We start from the raw sequence: 11,337 nt of genomic DNA, 5'->3' as shown, positions 1-11,337 counted from the left end.
AGTATAATGCATATGACTTTGAAAGTCTAAAATAATTGGTTTCATCACCAGAGTTCAATAACAACAAAAAAAGAACTTATTAAAATGTAAGAACATTTGGAGTAAAATTTAGAAGTTACAAAAAAACGGACCTTGACAGGACTTGATACTAATTATAGTGAAAACTAAAACATGAATATTAATTATTTCAAATAGTACAATCGAGAAAAGAACCAGAAGAAGAAAGAAAGTAATCCAAAAAAAATGTATATGTCAAATGCCCTTTCTATATTAATAACAATATCGAGTGATAAACAGCAATAATTCATCAATTATCTCTTGACTCAGCTTATGATGGAGTATTTATTCGCTACTTAGGTCACGAGAGTGATCATAAAATTTACATAGCCTTTTGCTACAACAATAACACTTGAATGTCACTGCTAAGGAATCTGGTGTTAATTTCATATCTACTCAGAGTAAATGCAATTAACAAGAAGGTAAACTAGCTGTTTGTTTTTTGATTTGAATTTCGCGCAAAGCTACACGAGGGCTATCTGCGCTAGCCGTCCCTAATTTAGAAGTGTAAGACCAGAGGGAAGGCAGCTAGTTATCACCACCCACCGCCAACTCGTGGGCTACTCTTTTACCAACGAATAATGGGATTGATCGTCACATTATAACGCCCCCACGGCTGAAAGGGCGTGCATGTTTGGTGCGACGGGGACAAAAAGTTTTAGAATGTAGCTTTTACCTTGGTAAAAGGAGTAGTACAATAACGGCCTCGAGACATCTAGTCAACAAAGATATGATTAACTGCATGTGCAGAAAGTGATGAAAGCTAAAACAAAAATTACATTTATATAACTGAAATAAAAATACAATCTATGCTAGTTTTTTATTTGTTTCTTGAATTTCATTCAGAGCAACCTACACTAACCATTTGTAATATAGAAGTGATAGGCTAGATGGAAGAGAGCTGGTCAACACCACCCACTACTGTAATCAAATGGTTGTAACAGCTGAAAGGACAAGATGATCAGTGATTGGACGCAAATCCATGACCCTCAAATTTCGAGTTGAACGGTCTAACCACCAGATATTTGCATAAGTTATGAAAGCATGAAATCCATTACACTTATGCCTAGCGATATAAACTGTAAAAAATTTAAAAAGCAAATCATTTATTTCCCGTATCATTCACATTATTAACTTGAAGAATACATTTGTAAGTCGGACATTGTAAGTGATTTGATTTGTCCAGCAACTTAAGTCGTATAAGAAAATATTTTTGATATAAAGTTGGGGTTTTACTGTGTCATTCACAGATAAGTGTTGTAAAGACACAACATGGAAAGAACTTTATGAATTTCTTATCTTTAATGCGTGTGTTTTCTTGTAACAAAGCCACATCGGTCTATCTGCTGAGCCCACCGAGGGGAATCGAACCCCTGATTTGAGCGTTGTAAATTTGTAGACTTACCACTGTACTAGCGGGGAGATGTTTTTAATGCATTTTATCACTAACGTTTTTGTTTTTGCCTTCAGTTGAACTACAATATATTTATGTGTTTTGTGATATTAGAAAATATAATTTAAAGTTATTATGTTATTTAATCCAGATAATTATAACTGTGATAACCATTAAAAAATTTCATTTACTTATTCGTAAATTAAATATATATATATATATATGTGTTTGTGTGTGTGTCTGTATAAATCTTTGTATAAAGACTCCAGAAATATTACATGTAATTTCAGTAAACTGTATATACTACAAAGTATCAGGTTTTGTTTTACCTATGCCGGAAGAAACAGGGTTAGTTTTAACTGTTTAGTCTACTAGTTGTGTAATTTTTTTTTAATTGGGAAATTACGTGTGGTTAGAAGTGGGTTGCAAGTGTTGTATTTCAGTGTATTATTATTTAGTTTATTTTTTCGATCCTGTTCAAAAAGCATAGATTAATCCCATGATGGCAACGTTTTTCGGAGAAGTTTTACCAGTTTTTTCTCGAGCAGTAGTTGATGATGAAGACGAAGATGTTCCAGTCCCAGAAGTTTTTATTGTCAGAGAAACTACAGAAGAAACCACACATGACCATCCTAGTTTTGACTGTCAGCTGCTCGTTGTTGCTGTAGGACCATCAGCATCTACATTTGTTGAAGCTTATATTCTTTCACGACCATTATTGCCTGTTGCGTCAGTTCAGGTACGTGGATCAGACAAAGATGATACTGATGATCAACTATCCGGGTTAAAATTTAGAAAGCAACCGACTACTTTGGGACATTTTTATCATACTCACTTACTTGATAAAGTGTTGTGCTGTGTTGTCCCAGAGAAACTACTACCAGAACAGTCTACTACTCTGGAGAGAAAATAATTTCATGTGTAAACAGGACATGCTTCACTAAGCCAGTAGTTATTATATTAACATCTTTACACATGTGTGAATACAAGACTCAGAAGAATTTTGATGAACATCAAAGTATTGTACTTCGAGCATTGCATTCTTCAACATACACAACAGGTAGACTTAATCAACCATATTTAGAACAACCCAATACACTCTCTGGATTAGCAGCTGCTGTTTTATCAGAATGTGAAGTTAGAGAAATTCCTGGTGTTTTGTTTGTTTGTTATACTGACATGTTAGATTCTGATCCTTCTCATGTTCAAGCTTTTGTCCCTTTATTAGAGCAGCATCCATTTAAGTCTTTCGTTACACCAAACGAAGAAGCTGAGGCAAATCTTAAAAACCTTCTCATGCAGCGGACAAGAGATTGGGGAAACCTCTACATGTAGAGTTAGCTATTGGATGAAGTTTTGATTATTACAATAATAACCTTAATAATAATAATAATAAATAATAATTACAATAACTTTGTGAGTGGTTATTGGTAATTTTGAATTCAGAGTAATAGCTTGATTTCCAGATTGTGGTTATTGCTTTATCATAAAATCTTTTTGCCCAACTTTCTCTATTAAACTTTATAACAGACTTTTTTGAGCTTTACTGAAACCATAATAAAATTGCTAAAAGGAATAACTTCGCTTTGGTATCCAACTTGATGAATATCATAACTTATGTCACCAAAAATATTATGTATCAGTAAATGTACGATGAAATATGGTGTGTTATGCTTTCAAGAAAGATTTGTGGCTAAGCTGAGTTAATAAAGAATGTTTTAATCATCTTATTTGTTTGTGAAAAACCTCACGTATTAAAACTTAAGATTTCACATAAGTGTAAGTTTGCTTTATACCTCATTTTGTAGAGTTTTCAAACAGTAAGGTTTAATATGTACAAAGGAAATAATTTCCATGTTTTCTGTGCAAGATATTTGAACATCAAAATCAGTTTTCTGTGTGTGGTGTTTGAAATATCTTTCTGTCACTTCAAGTAACCTAAGTTACTTAGTTAACTCCAAGTAATTTTTAAAGATGTTAATAAATAATGGTATAACATATATATATATATCAATTTAATTTCCAGATTCTAGACAGTTAACTCTCTTTGCTAGACATTTGGTTTGATCATTTATTAGCACTTATTTGGCAGCTTAATAATTGAAATTTTCCTTACATTATCGAGATTATAACCTGAAAACTATTATGACTACTAGGAAGCAATAAATAAACTAAGTAATTGACAGAAAATCAGTTAGTTTAACAACTTTATTGATGTAGCATTGTCAATACCACTTAGGTGTGATGTTTTTTATTGAAAATTACAAAATTTGTTAAATAAACCCAGTAACATACATATCTTATGCTTTTGATGTTTTCCAAATGATATGATCCCACTTTCTTATGTCAAGCAAAATAGCTGTATTAAGATTTAAATAATTTTGAAACATTAAGTGAATATTACAGATTTTTAATTAACAAGCATAAACTTTATCAATCAGTTTGAATCTAATTTAACCACTTACTAACAATCCTGTTGTTGTTTTTAATGTACTTACTAAAACCTTTAATATAAATGACAGTTTATTTTTAATACACATTGACATATATTAGTTGTCAAAAAAATTAGTTTGTTGGCATGTAAGAACAGTATATACTGTGCATTTTGTGATAGCAACTGGTTTATCTTTGGAATTAAATGTTGCCATTTTCTGAAAACTGGCATTCACTATACACGATGTTTAAATAATAGCATACATGTGTCTTGTTCAGTTTATGGTGTTCTACTACGTGATAGTTTGGATTATCTTTTTAAAAGATAGTTGTATATAAATTTATTTTTTTGATAATGGTAATTTCTTTATTTTTGGTCAAGTATAATTAATACCACTGGGTGCTACAGATATTTCACTATAATGACATCAAAATTATTTATGTTTCTCCTGGCATAAATTTTGAAAGGGATGTGGTATTGCTAATGGTGAGGAACCATCTCTGTCACTTCCACTATGTCTGTTTGCAACTGCATTTCATTGTGAAGTTGAAAGTGCCAGTACTTTCTCCATTAAAGTCTGTGCCACTGTTTTGATTACCCTTCAAAGTACTAGTAAAAATTTGAAAAAGCAGTTTAAAAAAAAAAGAAATTATTTTTTTATTTCAGTAAACCTAACTTCATGCCTTTATATCACGATTGCCTTCATTATACTTGATTTAAAGTGAAGTATATTATCCTTTGACAAATGGTTATAATTAGTTACATGTAAAATAATTTCCGAAGCTTTATATTTGTGTAGCCAATAGTTTTAGTAATTTCTTCCTGTGGTAGCAGCAATGTTAAATATGTCTTTGATAGGAAACACTGATCATTGTTGGCATTGGTGATGGTGTCAGCACACAGAAGGAGTATGTTTTCTTTTGTTCCAGTGTCTTTTCAATGAGACAGTTCATTGAATTCCAGCTTTCGTGTACATCTGGTACAAATTTCATTTGAGGCATACTTATATCATTCTGTATAGCTATTAAGTTTGAACATGTTAGAGTTGAATAATTAAAACGTATGAATACTTTTAATGACTTTTATTATATATATATGATAATGTGTGGAGAGTGAACATGATTCACTTGACAATCCAGGATTATTTAAACTTTTCATAACATTATTGTCTTTTATTAGGAGATGAATGTTTTTCCTTTTTGAATTTCAATATATTAATCAAGGGCTCCAAACTTTTCTGTATAGCATTACCAGTTTCATTTCAAGGAAAATACTATACATTAAAACTAGCATTTTTTAAATTCATATACTTTGATCTAGTGAAACTAAAAACTGTTGTTTGGTTCTGTTATGCATCACTAGATATTTGATGTTAGAAAAAATAGCAATGACATTTAAAATTTAAGCAGCAAATGCAGTGTGCTTCTTTCATGGATATGTCTGAAACAGTTTTGAGATAAAGAAATTTTGCTTAGAAATCCATATTGTGGTTATGTACTTTTCATAAAGCAAACAAATCCCTCATTAGGAACAACTGAATACAGCTGATTATGCAATACAATCAATTTACATGAGTAACTCCCAGTACAATAAACATTAATTTTCCATAGTTTCTTTGCTTAGTGACACTCCTGAATGTTTTGTTTGTTTGTTAAACACCCCACAAGTTAAGACCACCTTACGAGGGCTGTTCAAAAAATATGCGGACTGTTTGAATTGCGCTGCTCCAGTTGGTTCCAGGGGAATCCGCTTGGTGTCGCTAGGTTCGCACAGATCAGCTGATTACGACGCCATTTCCCGATTGCAGATATCTTCATTTGTGTATTAGCTACGCAGTTTTAAGTGAAGTGTGATTTTTTTGTTTGGCGTATTTCAGAATGAATGGCCTGAAGGAGCAACGACTTGCTGTGAAATTTTGTGTTAAACTTGGAAAATCTGCAACTGAAACTTTTGCTATGCTTAACACGGCTTACGGTGATGTTGCTATGAAGTGTACGGCATGCTTCAAGTGGCATGAACATTTTAAGGATGGTCAACAGTCCATTGAAGATGATGAGTGTCCTTGACGTCCTTCCCGTCAACTGGCGACCCTGCGTCGACAAAATCAACACCCTGGTGCGGGCAAATCGACGTCTGACTGTCAGTTAGCTTGCTGAAGAGTGTGGGATATCAGTTGGATCTTGTTTCGAGATTTTTACCGAAAAATTGAAGATGCACCGCGTTGCTGCAAAATTTGTGCCTCAGAACTCTTGCGTTTTTGGCCAAACACTCGATCACTGTTCTTCCCCACCCTCCCTACTCACCTGACCTTGCTCCTTGCGATTCTTTCTTGTTCCCCAAATTCAAAAGACCCTTGAAAGGAAGAAGATTTGAGACGATTCCCGAGATTAAGGCAAATGCGATGAAGGAGCTGGAGGACATTACAAAAAAGCGTACCAGGACTGTTTCAACAAGTGGAAACACTGTTGGGATAAGTGTGTGCATTGGGGAGGAGAGTACTTTGAAGGGGTCTCAGACCTGTAACTTCTAAATAAAGTACATTTTGTTTTATGACGTCAGTCTGCGTATTTTTTGAACAGACCTCGTATTACCTTCATTACTAGCTTCTGTACACTTTGAAGTCTGTTTTTTAATAGAAGGATCTGAATCATTTGATGAATTGACCAAGTAACTGGCTAATGGCTTGTAATTGTAATAAATGTGAGCTAATAAATGTGTTGTATAACTTGGATGGGAATCACTTTAACATTGTTATGAAAGAAAAAAGTCTTGGTATTTTGATTGATGAGTCTCTAAAGCCAATATTCCCAAACTTTTCCCAACTAAGAACAGGCTAATTCTCATACAAAGTGTTCACAGACTGTTTTATACAATATTGAATTTTAAAGTGTTTTTAAGATGCATTGTAAAACAATATACTAAAGTAGCTGTATTTTCAAATATGCATTTTTACTCAACTGGTGGACTGACATCTGTTCATGAATTGGCAATAGAGAACCACTGTCTTGAACCATCCTACCACTGTGCAGTGATATTAGTATGTAAAATAAAAGTTTAGGTTACTGACAGAAATATTGAATGTAAGTCTAAAAAAGGTGTATCATTTCATTTTTAGGTCACTTGTTAGGTCTTATTTCATATATTGTGTTTAGTGCTGCGCTCCTTAAGAACAACATTGAATTGTTGGAAAGGACTCAAAAAAGTGCTACAGTAATGATGCCTGTGGTAGAGGGGTTGTTATATAAAGACTTTTTAATATCTCTGAAATTGCTTTCTCTTGTGGGGGCACCAATAAAGTATAAAGGGGATTTTATTGCAATGTTAAAGATGAATTATTAATGATAATTCTTAGTATCAATGTGTTATGTATTTCTTTTTCATATTAAGATGAAACTGATATAGTCTTTGGCAGGGTAGGGCTCATCTTAATGTTAGAAAGTTTCACTCTTTTAACAAAGTGGTTAGCCTTTAGAATGGTTTGTTTTCAAATGTGGAAAATGCAATAACTTAAAATAATTTTAATAGAAGGCTTGATAAATTCTTAACTAATCAGGATTGAATTTGATTTGTTGTTTTTTGTTTGTTTTCTAAATCTGAAGGGGCAGCCTTCATGTGAACCAACATACCTCTTGTTGTCCCAGTAAATGTTGTGTTAAATTGAAGTTTTCCCAAGAAATACCTTTCAACAATAGTATTTTTCAAGCATGAAATACCACTTATGTGTTTAAAAAATTGTTAAATTTTGATAACCAAGACAAGGAAAGAGATGATATTGAATAGCAAAACATTTGACTATTACTTGCAAAAAGTGTTGAAATCTTAGTGTATTTTAATGTTGTATTACAGTAACAGTACTTATTAAGGTGGTTAAAGTAAACATTTCCAAGAAGAATAGAGATGATTAATTATAACAATTAATACTCATTTCTACAGTGTTTGTGCCTATGTTAAACTTCATTATGATAGTGGGTTGTTTGGTAAGGTGAGTAGTTTAGAGATATTTTCAGATGTATACTCTTGGAGACCTTATAGACTTTTACATTTCAGAAATCCTGTTTATGTGCTTGTAACACATGGTCAAAATATGTGTTCTAATTGGGTATTTTTAGATATTTTTAACAAATGATATTGGTATAGATTTGTTTAAGATTCTTCTAGCTGCTTCCTCAGGTAATACCACTGTGTTAAGTTTAGAAATGCCTAGAAGTTAAATATTTGTACTTGGAACAGCCAATAAGATAGATAGCCAGGTAGCTCCTGCACTCTGAGAGGGATGACAGTATTGTGCACATATAAATAATGTTCTACTCTATGATTATGGAACAGAGATCACAGTAATAGATTTAAAACTTGTTATCTAGCTAGAAGCTTCATCTAATAGTGCTATGAGCAATCATCACTTTTGACTTGTTATAATCAGTTATCTAAAGAATAAATTAGTGAACCCAAGCATGCCACAATTAGTTTGCAACTGTGTGTGAGTTGTTTATATGTTGTTGTTTTTTTCATTTCTGTATTTAAGGCCATTATTAAAGGCAGTTCTATTGAGGTGTTTTTGTTCTAATACCATAAAGATTGATTCCCAAACAAAGGTGTTTTGTAATATTTTCTTTTTCAATTGTTAATAGAGATGTGAACACTTTGCAATATCTGGAATCTGACTTTACCACCTACATGACCAAATTCACTCTGGTTTCTGGGGTATGAGGGAGTACAACCCATACCTCAATCCAAAACTGAACATGAAATATGGTTGTGACTGCACATGTTGTGCAATACTGTATTAGGTTCCTCTGCTCTGTAAAGTGCATCTCTTCATGGTTTTCATCAGTTCTGTCAATAAAGTGACCAAGAAAGGTTCAGTGAAGCTTATTTGCCTTTGTATGGTAGCTACGTGTGGTACTTGTCTAAATATGGACACTTTTATTATTTCATGTAAATGAAAGTCTGTAGACATTCTAAATCCACATCTTTATGGCCAAGCACTATTTAGGGGTAACTTCTTTTGGCAGTAAAATAGTTTTTTTTTGGTTAACAGACTTAGCTATTACTTGGAGCGCATTTGTTTTGGTTCTAACTTAATACTGGAAGTATGACATCCCTCTGTAGCTCACCCAATTACCTGAACTTAGTTCACTGAGTTGCAGACAGGATGTTAAAGCCATTCAAATTCAGCACAAATATTGTTTGGTTTGGAAATTTTATTCTTATTAAAATAACAAATTTGATAGTTTTTAGGCATGGTTGAATGGAATATGTTACTTAAAACATAAGGGTCAGAGATATCAAAATTCTGGTTAATACATAAGAGGATTTGAAAAAGTTATTTTTTAACTACATTAATGTAGTTTGTAGTTTCTGTTAAAAGTCAAAATGCTAAACTAAATAATACTTTGAAGTAAATGCTTTGGATAAATCATAATTGGAATAGTAAATATGAATACACATAATAAAATGAAACTTGTAATGTTTAAAAAAATGCATCCAAATAAATTTGAAAATCAGTTCCTTTTGTGGTCAGTGTATGAATTATTTAGAATTTTATCATTAAATATTATTTCTTATAATCAGATAAACATTTGGTGACATTTTGCATGTATTTAGTAATAACACAGTGTTATTCTCAGCATAATCAATTTGATAAATGTGGTTGGAAATAATCTTTTCAAATTTTAGGCTCATTTTAAAATACAGAACTGTGCAAGGCAAGAAAAAAAGAGGCTTATTGAATGTAGTTTTTATTTTGTCAGGAATTTTATGTAACCTTAACTTCTTCCATAACAGAAAAGGATTTCTTTTGTTTCTTTGTAATAAACAATCAGTTTACGTGTTATAACATTACTTCATTCTTTACTGGGATTGCTATTAGGTTAGTAAAAATGTGAAAATTAATAAAAACTGCTATTAAGGTAGATGGTTATGATATATTCTGTTATACCTGTCAACACTACAGTATTGAAAAATAATGATAAATCTTAAAAAATACTTTTTTCTCTTGTGAAGTGATACAATCATTAAAATAGCCCTTAATAGAAACTGAATGATTGAATTAACAGGAAAATCAAAAAGTCTTAAACCCATCGCCAGAATTTGTGTCAAGAAAAAAAAAAGATAATAAAATACACCTAATAATGTCAAAATATAGAGTACTTATTAAAATGTATCCATTATAGTTACAGTTTAAGCCAAACTGTAAAACAGAATAGTTATTGTAATTAGCTGGATTGACATGATTGGTTCTTTAATTTCTTCACTATTGCAGCATTCTTTATTTTTTGAGTGAATTTATGCTTTGTGTATGTTTGTTGCATCGTTGAGGTTTTTGTTGTATGATGTCAAAGCCACTAAAAACAGATTTTTTATGATGGAATCCTTTGTTTTATAATGGCATATTCATTCAATATTTGGTATTTATTCACACTATGCCTGCAAGAACATTTTTGGCCTGCTGCTTTCTGTTACATTCGTGAAACATACACTTTACAGGCATCCAGAATTCAAAAATAATTTGACATAAATCTCAAGAGCTTTGACGTTAACTGCTTTAATTCTCTTCTGATATTAGGGGAAGAAAACTTTCTTGAAGTGGAAGTACTGGTATCCTTTTTTTTGTCTCGGTTTATCATAGCTAAAGCAATAAACAACTAAGTGAATGTCAGAGAAGCCTCAGAATTTATCTAAAGACTTCTGTAAAAACATGTTATCCTGCTGAATACATGGTAGTTACATACCAAAGGTGGGTAGTTTTTTTAATATATATAACCAATAGAAAATTTGAGGATTCCCATGGGATGCATTATATGTTTAACCAAAGCAACTACATATACGTAGGTATAAAAAGAAATATATCGTAGATGATATAGGTTCTATAACATAATGCACACATGAAAACATATATCATACTGTACACCCAGGGTGACCAGATATCCCACTTTTGCTGGAGCACTCCAGTTTTTGGTAAATTGTCTAGATGTCCTGAAAAAGAGTTCTCAAGATGCACAAAACATCCCAATTTTATGACAAAGACATTAAACTGTCAGTCACATCAAAACACTAATGTAATAGGCCTACTTAACTTGCTTATTGTTGTAGTACATACTTTCATGAAAGTTCTGTGTAGGATAAGAAACTCAAGTCTGAATGTGATGATATTTAAGGCAGTGTTCATCATAAAAACACCAAACAGTCATTTACTGAATTTTATGACAACATAATAAAAAAGCAAAACTTCTGTTCCATTCATTCTTCATAAAATGTGTCTGAGATGTTCAAAGTAATGCCAAAACCTAAAAGTAGTATGTTTGAAAATATAATAGATTTTAAATAAATCCAGGTATTAAGAAGCCTATTTTAAAATTAATTTTGCTTGTTTATATCTTTCACCATAAAAATTGGTGAAGTTATTTCAAAAACTATGCCAATGTTAATATACTGAGGAATAAGTTCAATAAAT

General features: G+C 32.0%; 1 pseudogene across 1 annotated transcript; it reads left to right on the top strand.

Moving 5' to 3' along the window:
- Window positions 1-1,720: 1,720 nt before the first annotated feature.
- Window positions 1,721-10,254, top strand: LOC143228039 (proteasome assembly chaperone 1-like; annotated as a pseudogene). Its single transcript, XR_013015156.1, has one exon. The product of XR_013015156.1 is annotated as a proteasome assembly chaperone 1-like (transcript).
- Window positions 10,255-11,337: the final 1,083 nt, after the last annotated feature.

This window comes from Tachypleus tridentatus, chromosome 1 (assembly GCF_004210375.1).
Source record: "Tachypleus tridentatus isolate NWPU-2018 chromosome 1, ASM421037v1, whole genome shotgun sequence".
In the NCBI taxonomy this organism is placed as follows: Eukaryota; Metazoa; Arthropoda; class Merostomata; order Xiphosura; family Limulidae; genus Tachypleus; species Tachypleus tridentatus.
This window is presented reverse-complemented; position numbering and strand designations above follow the sequence as displayed.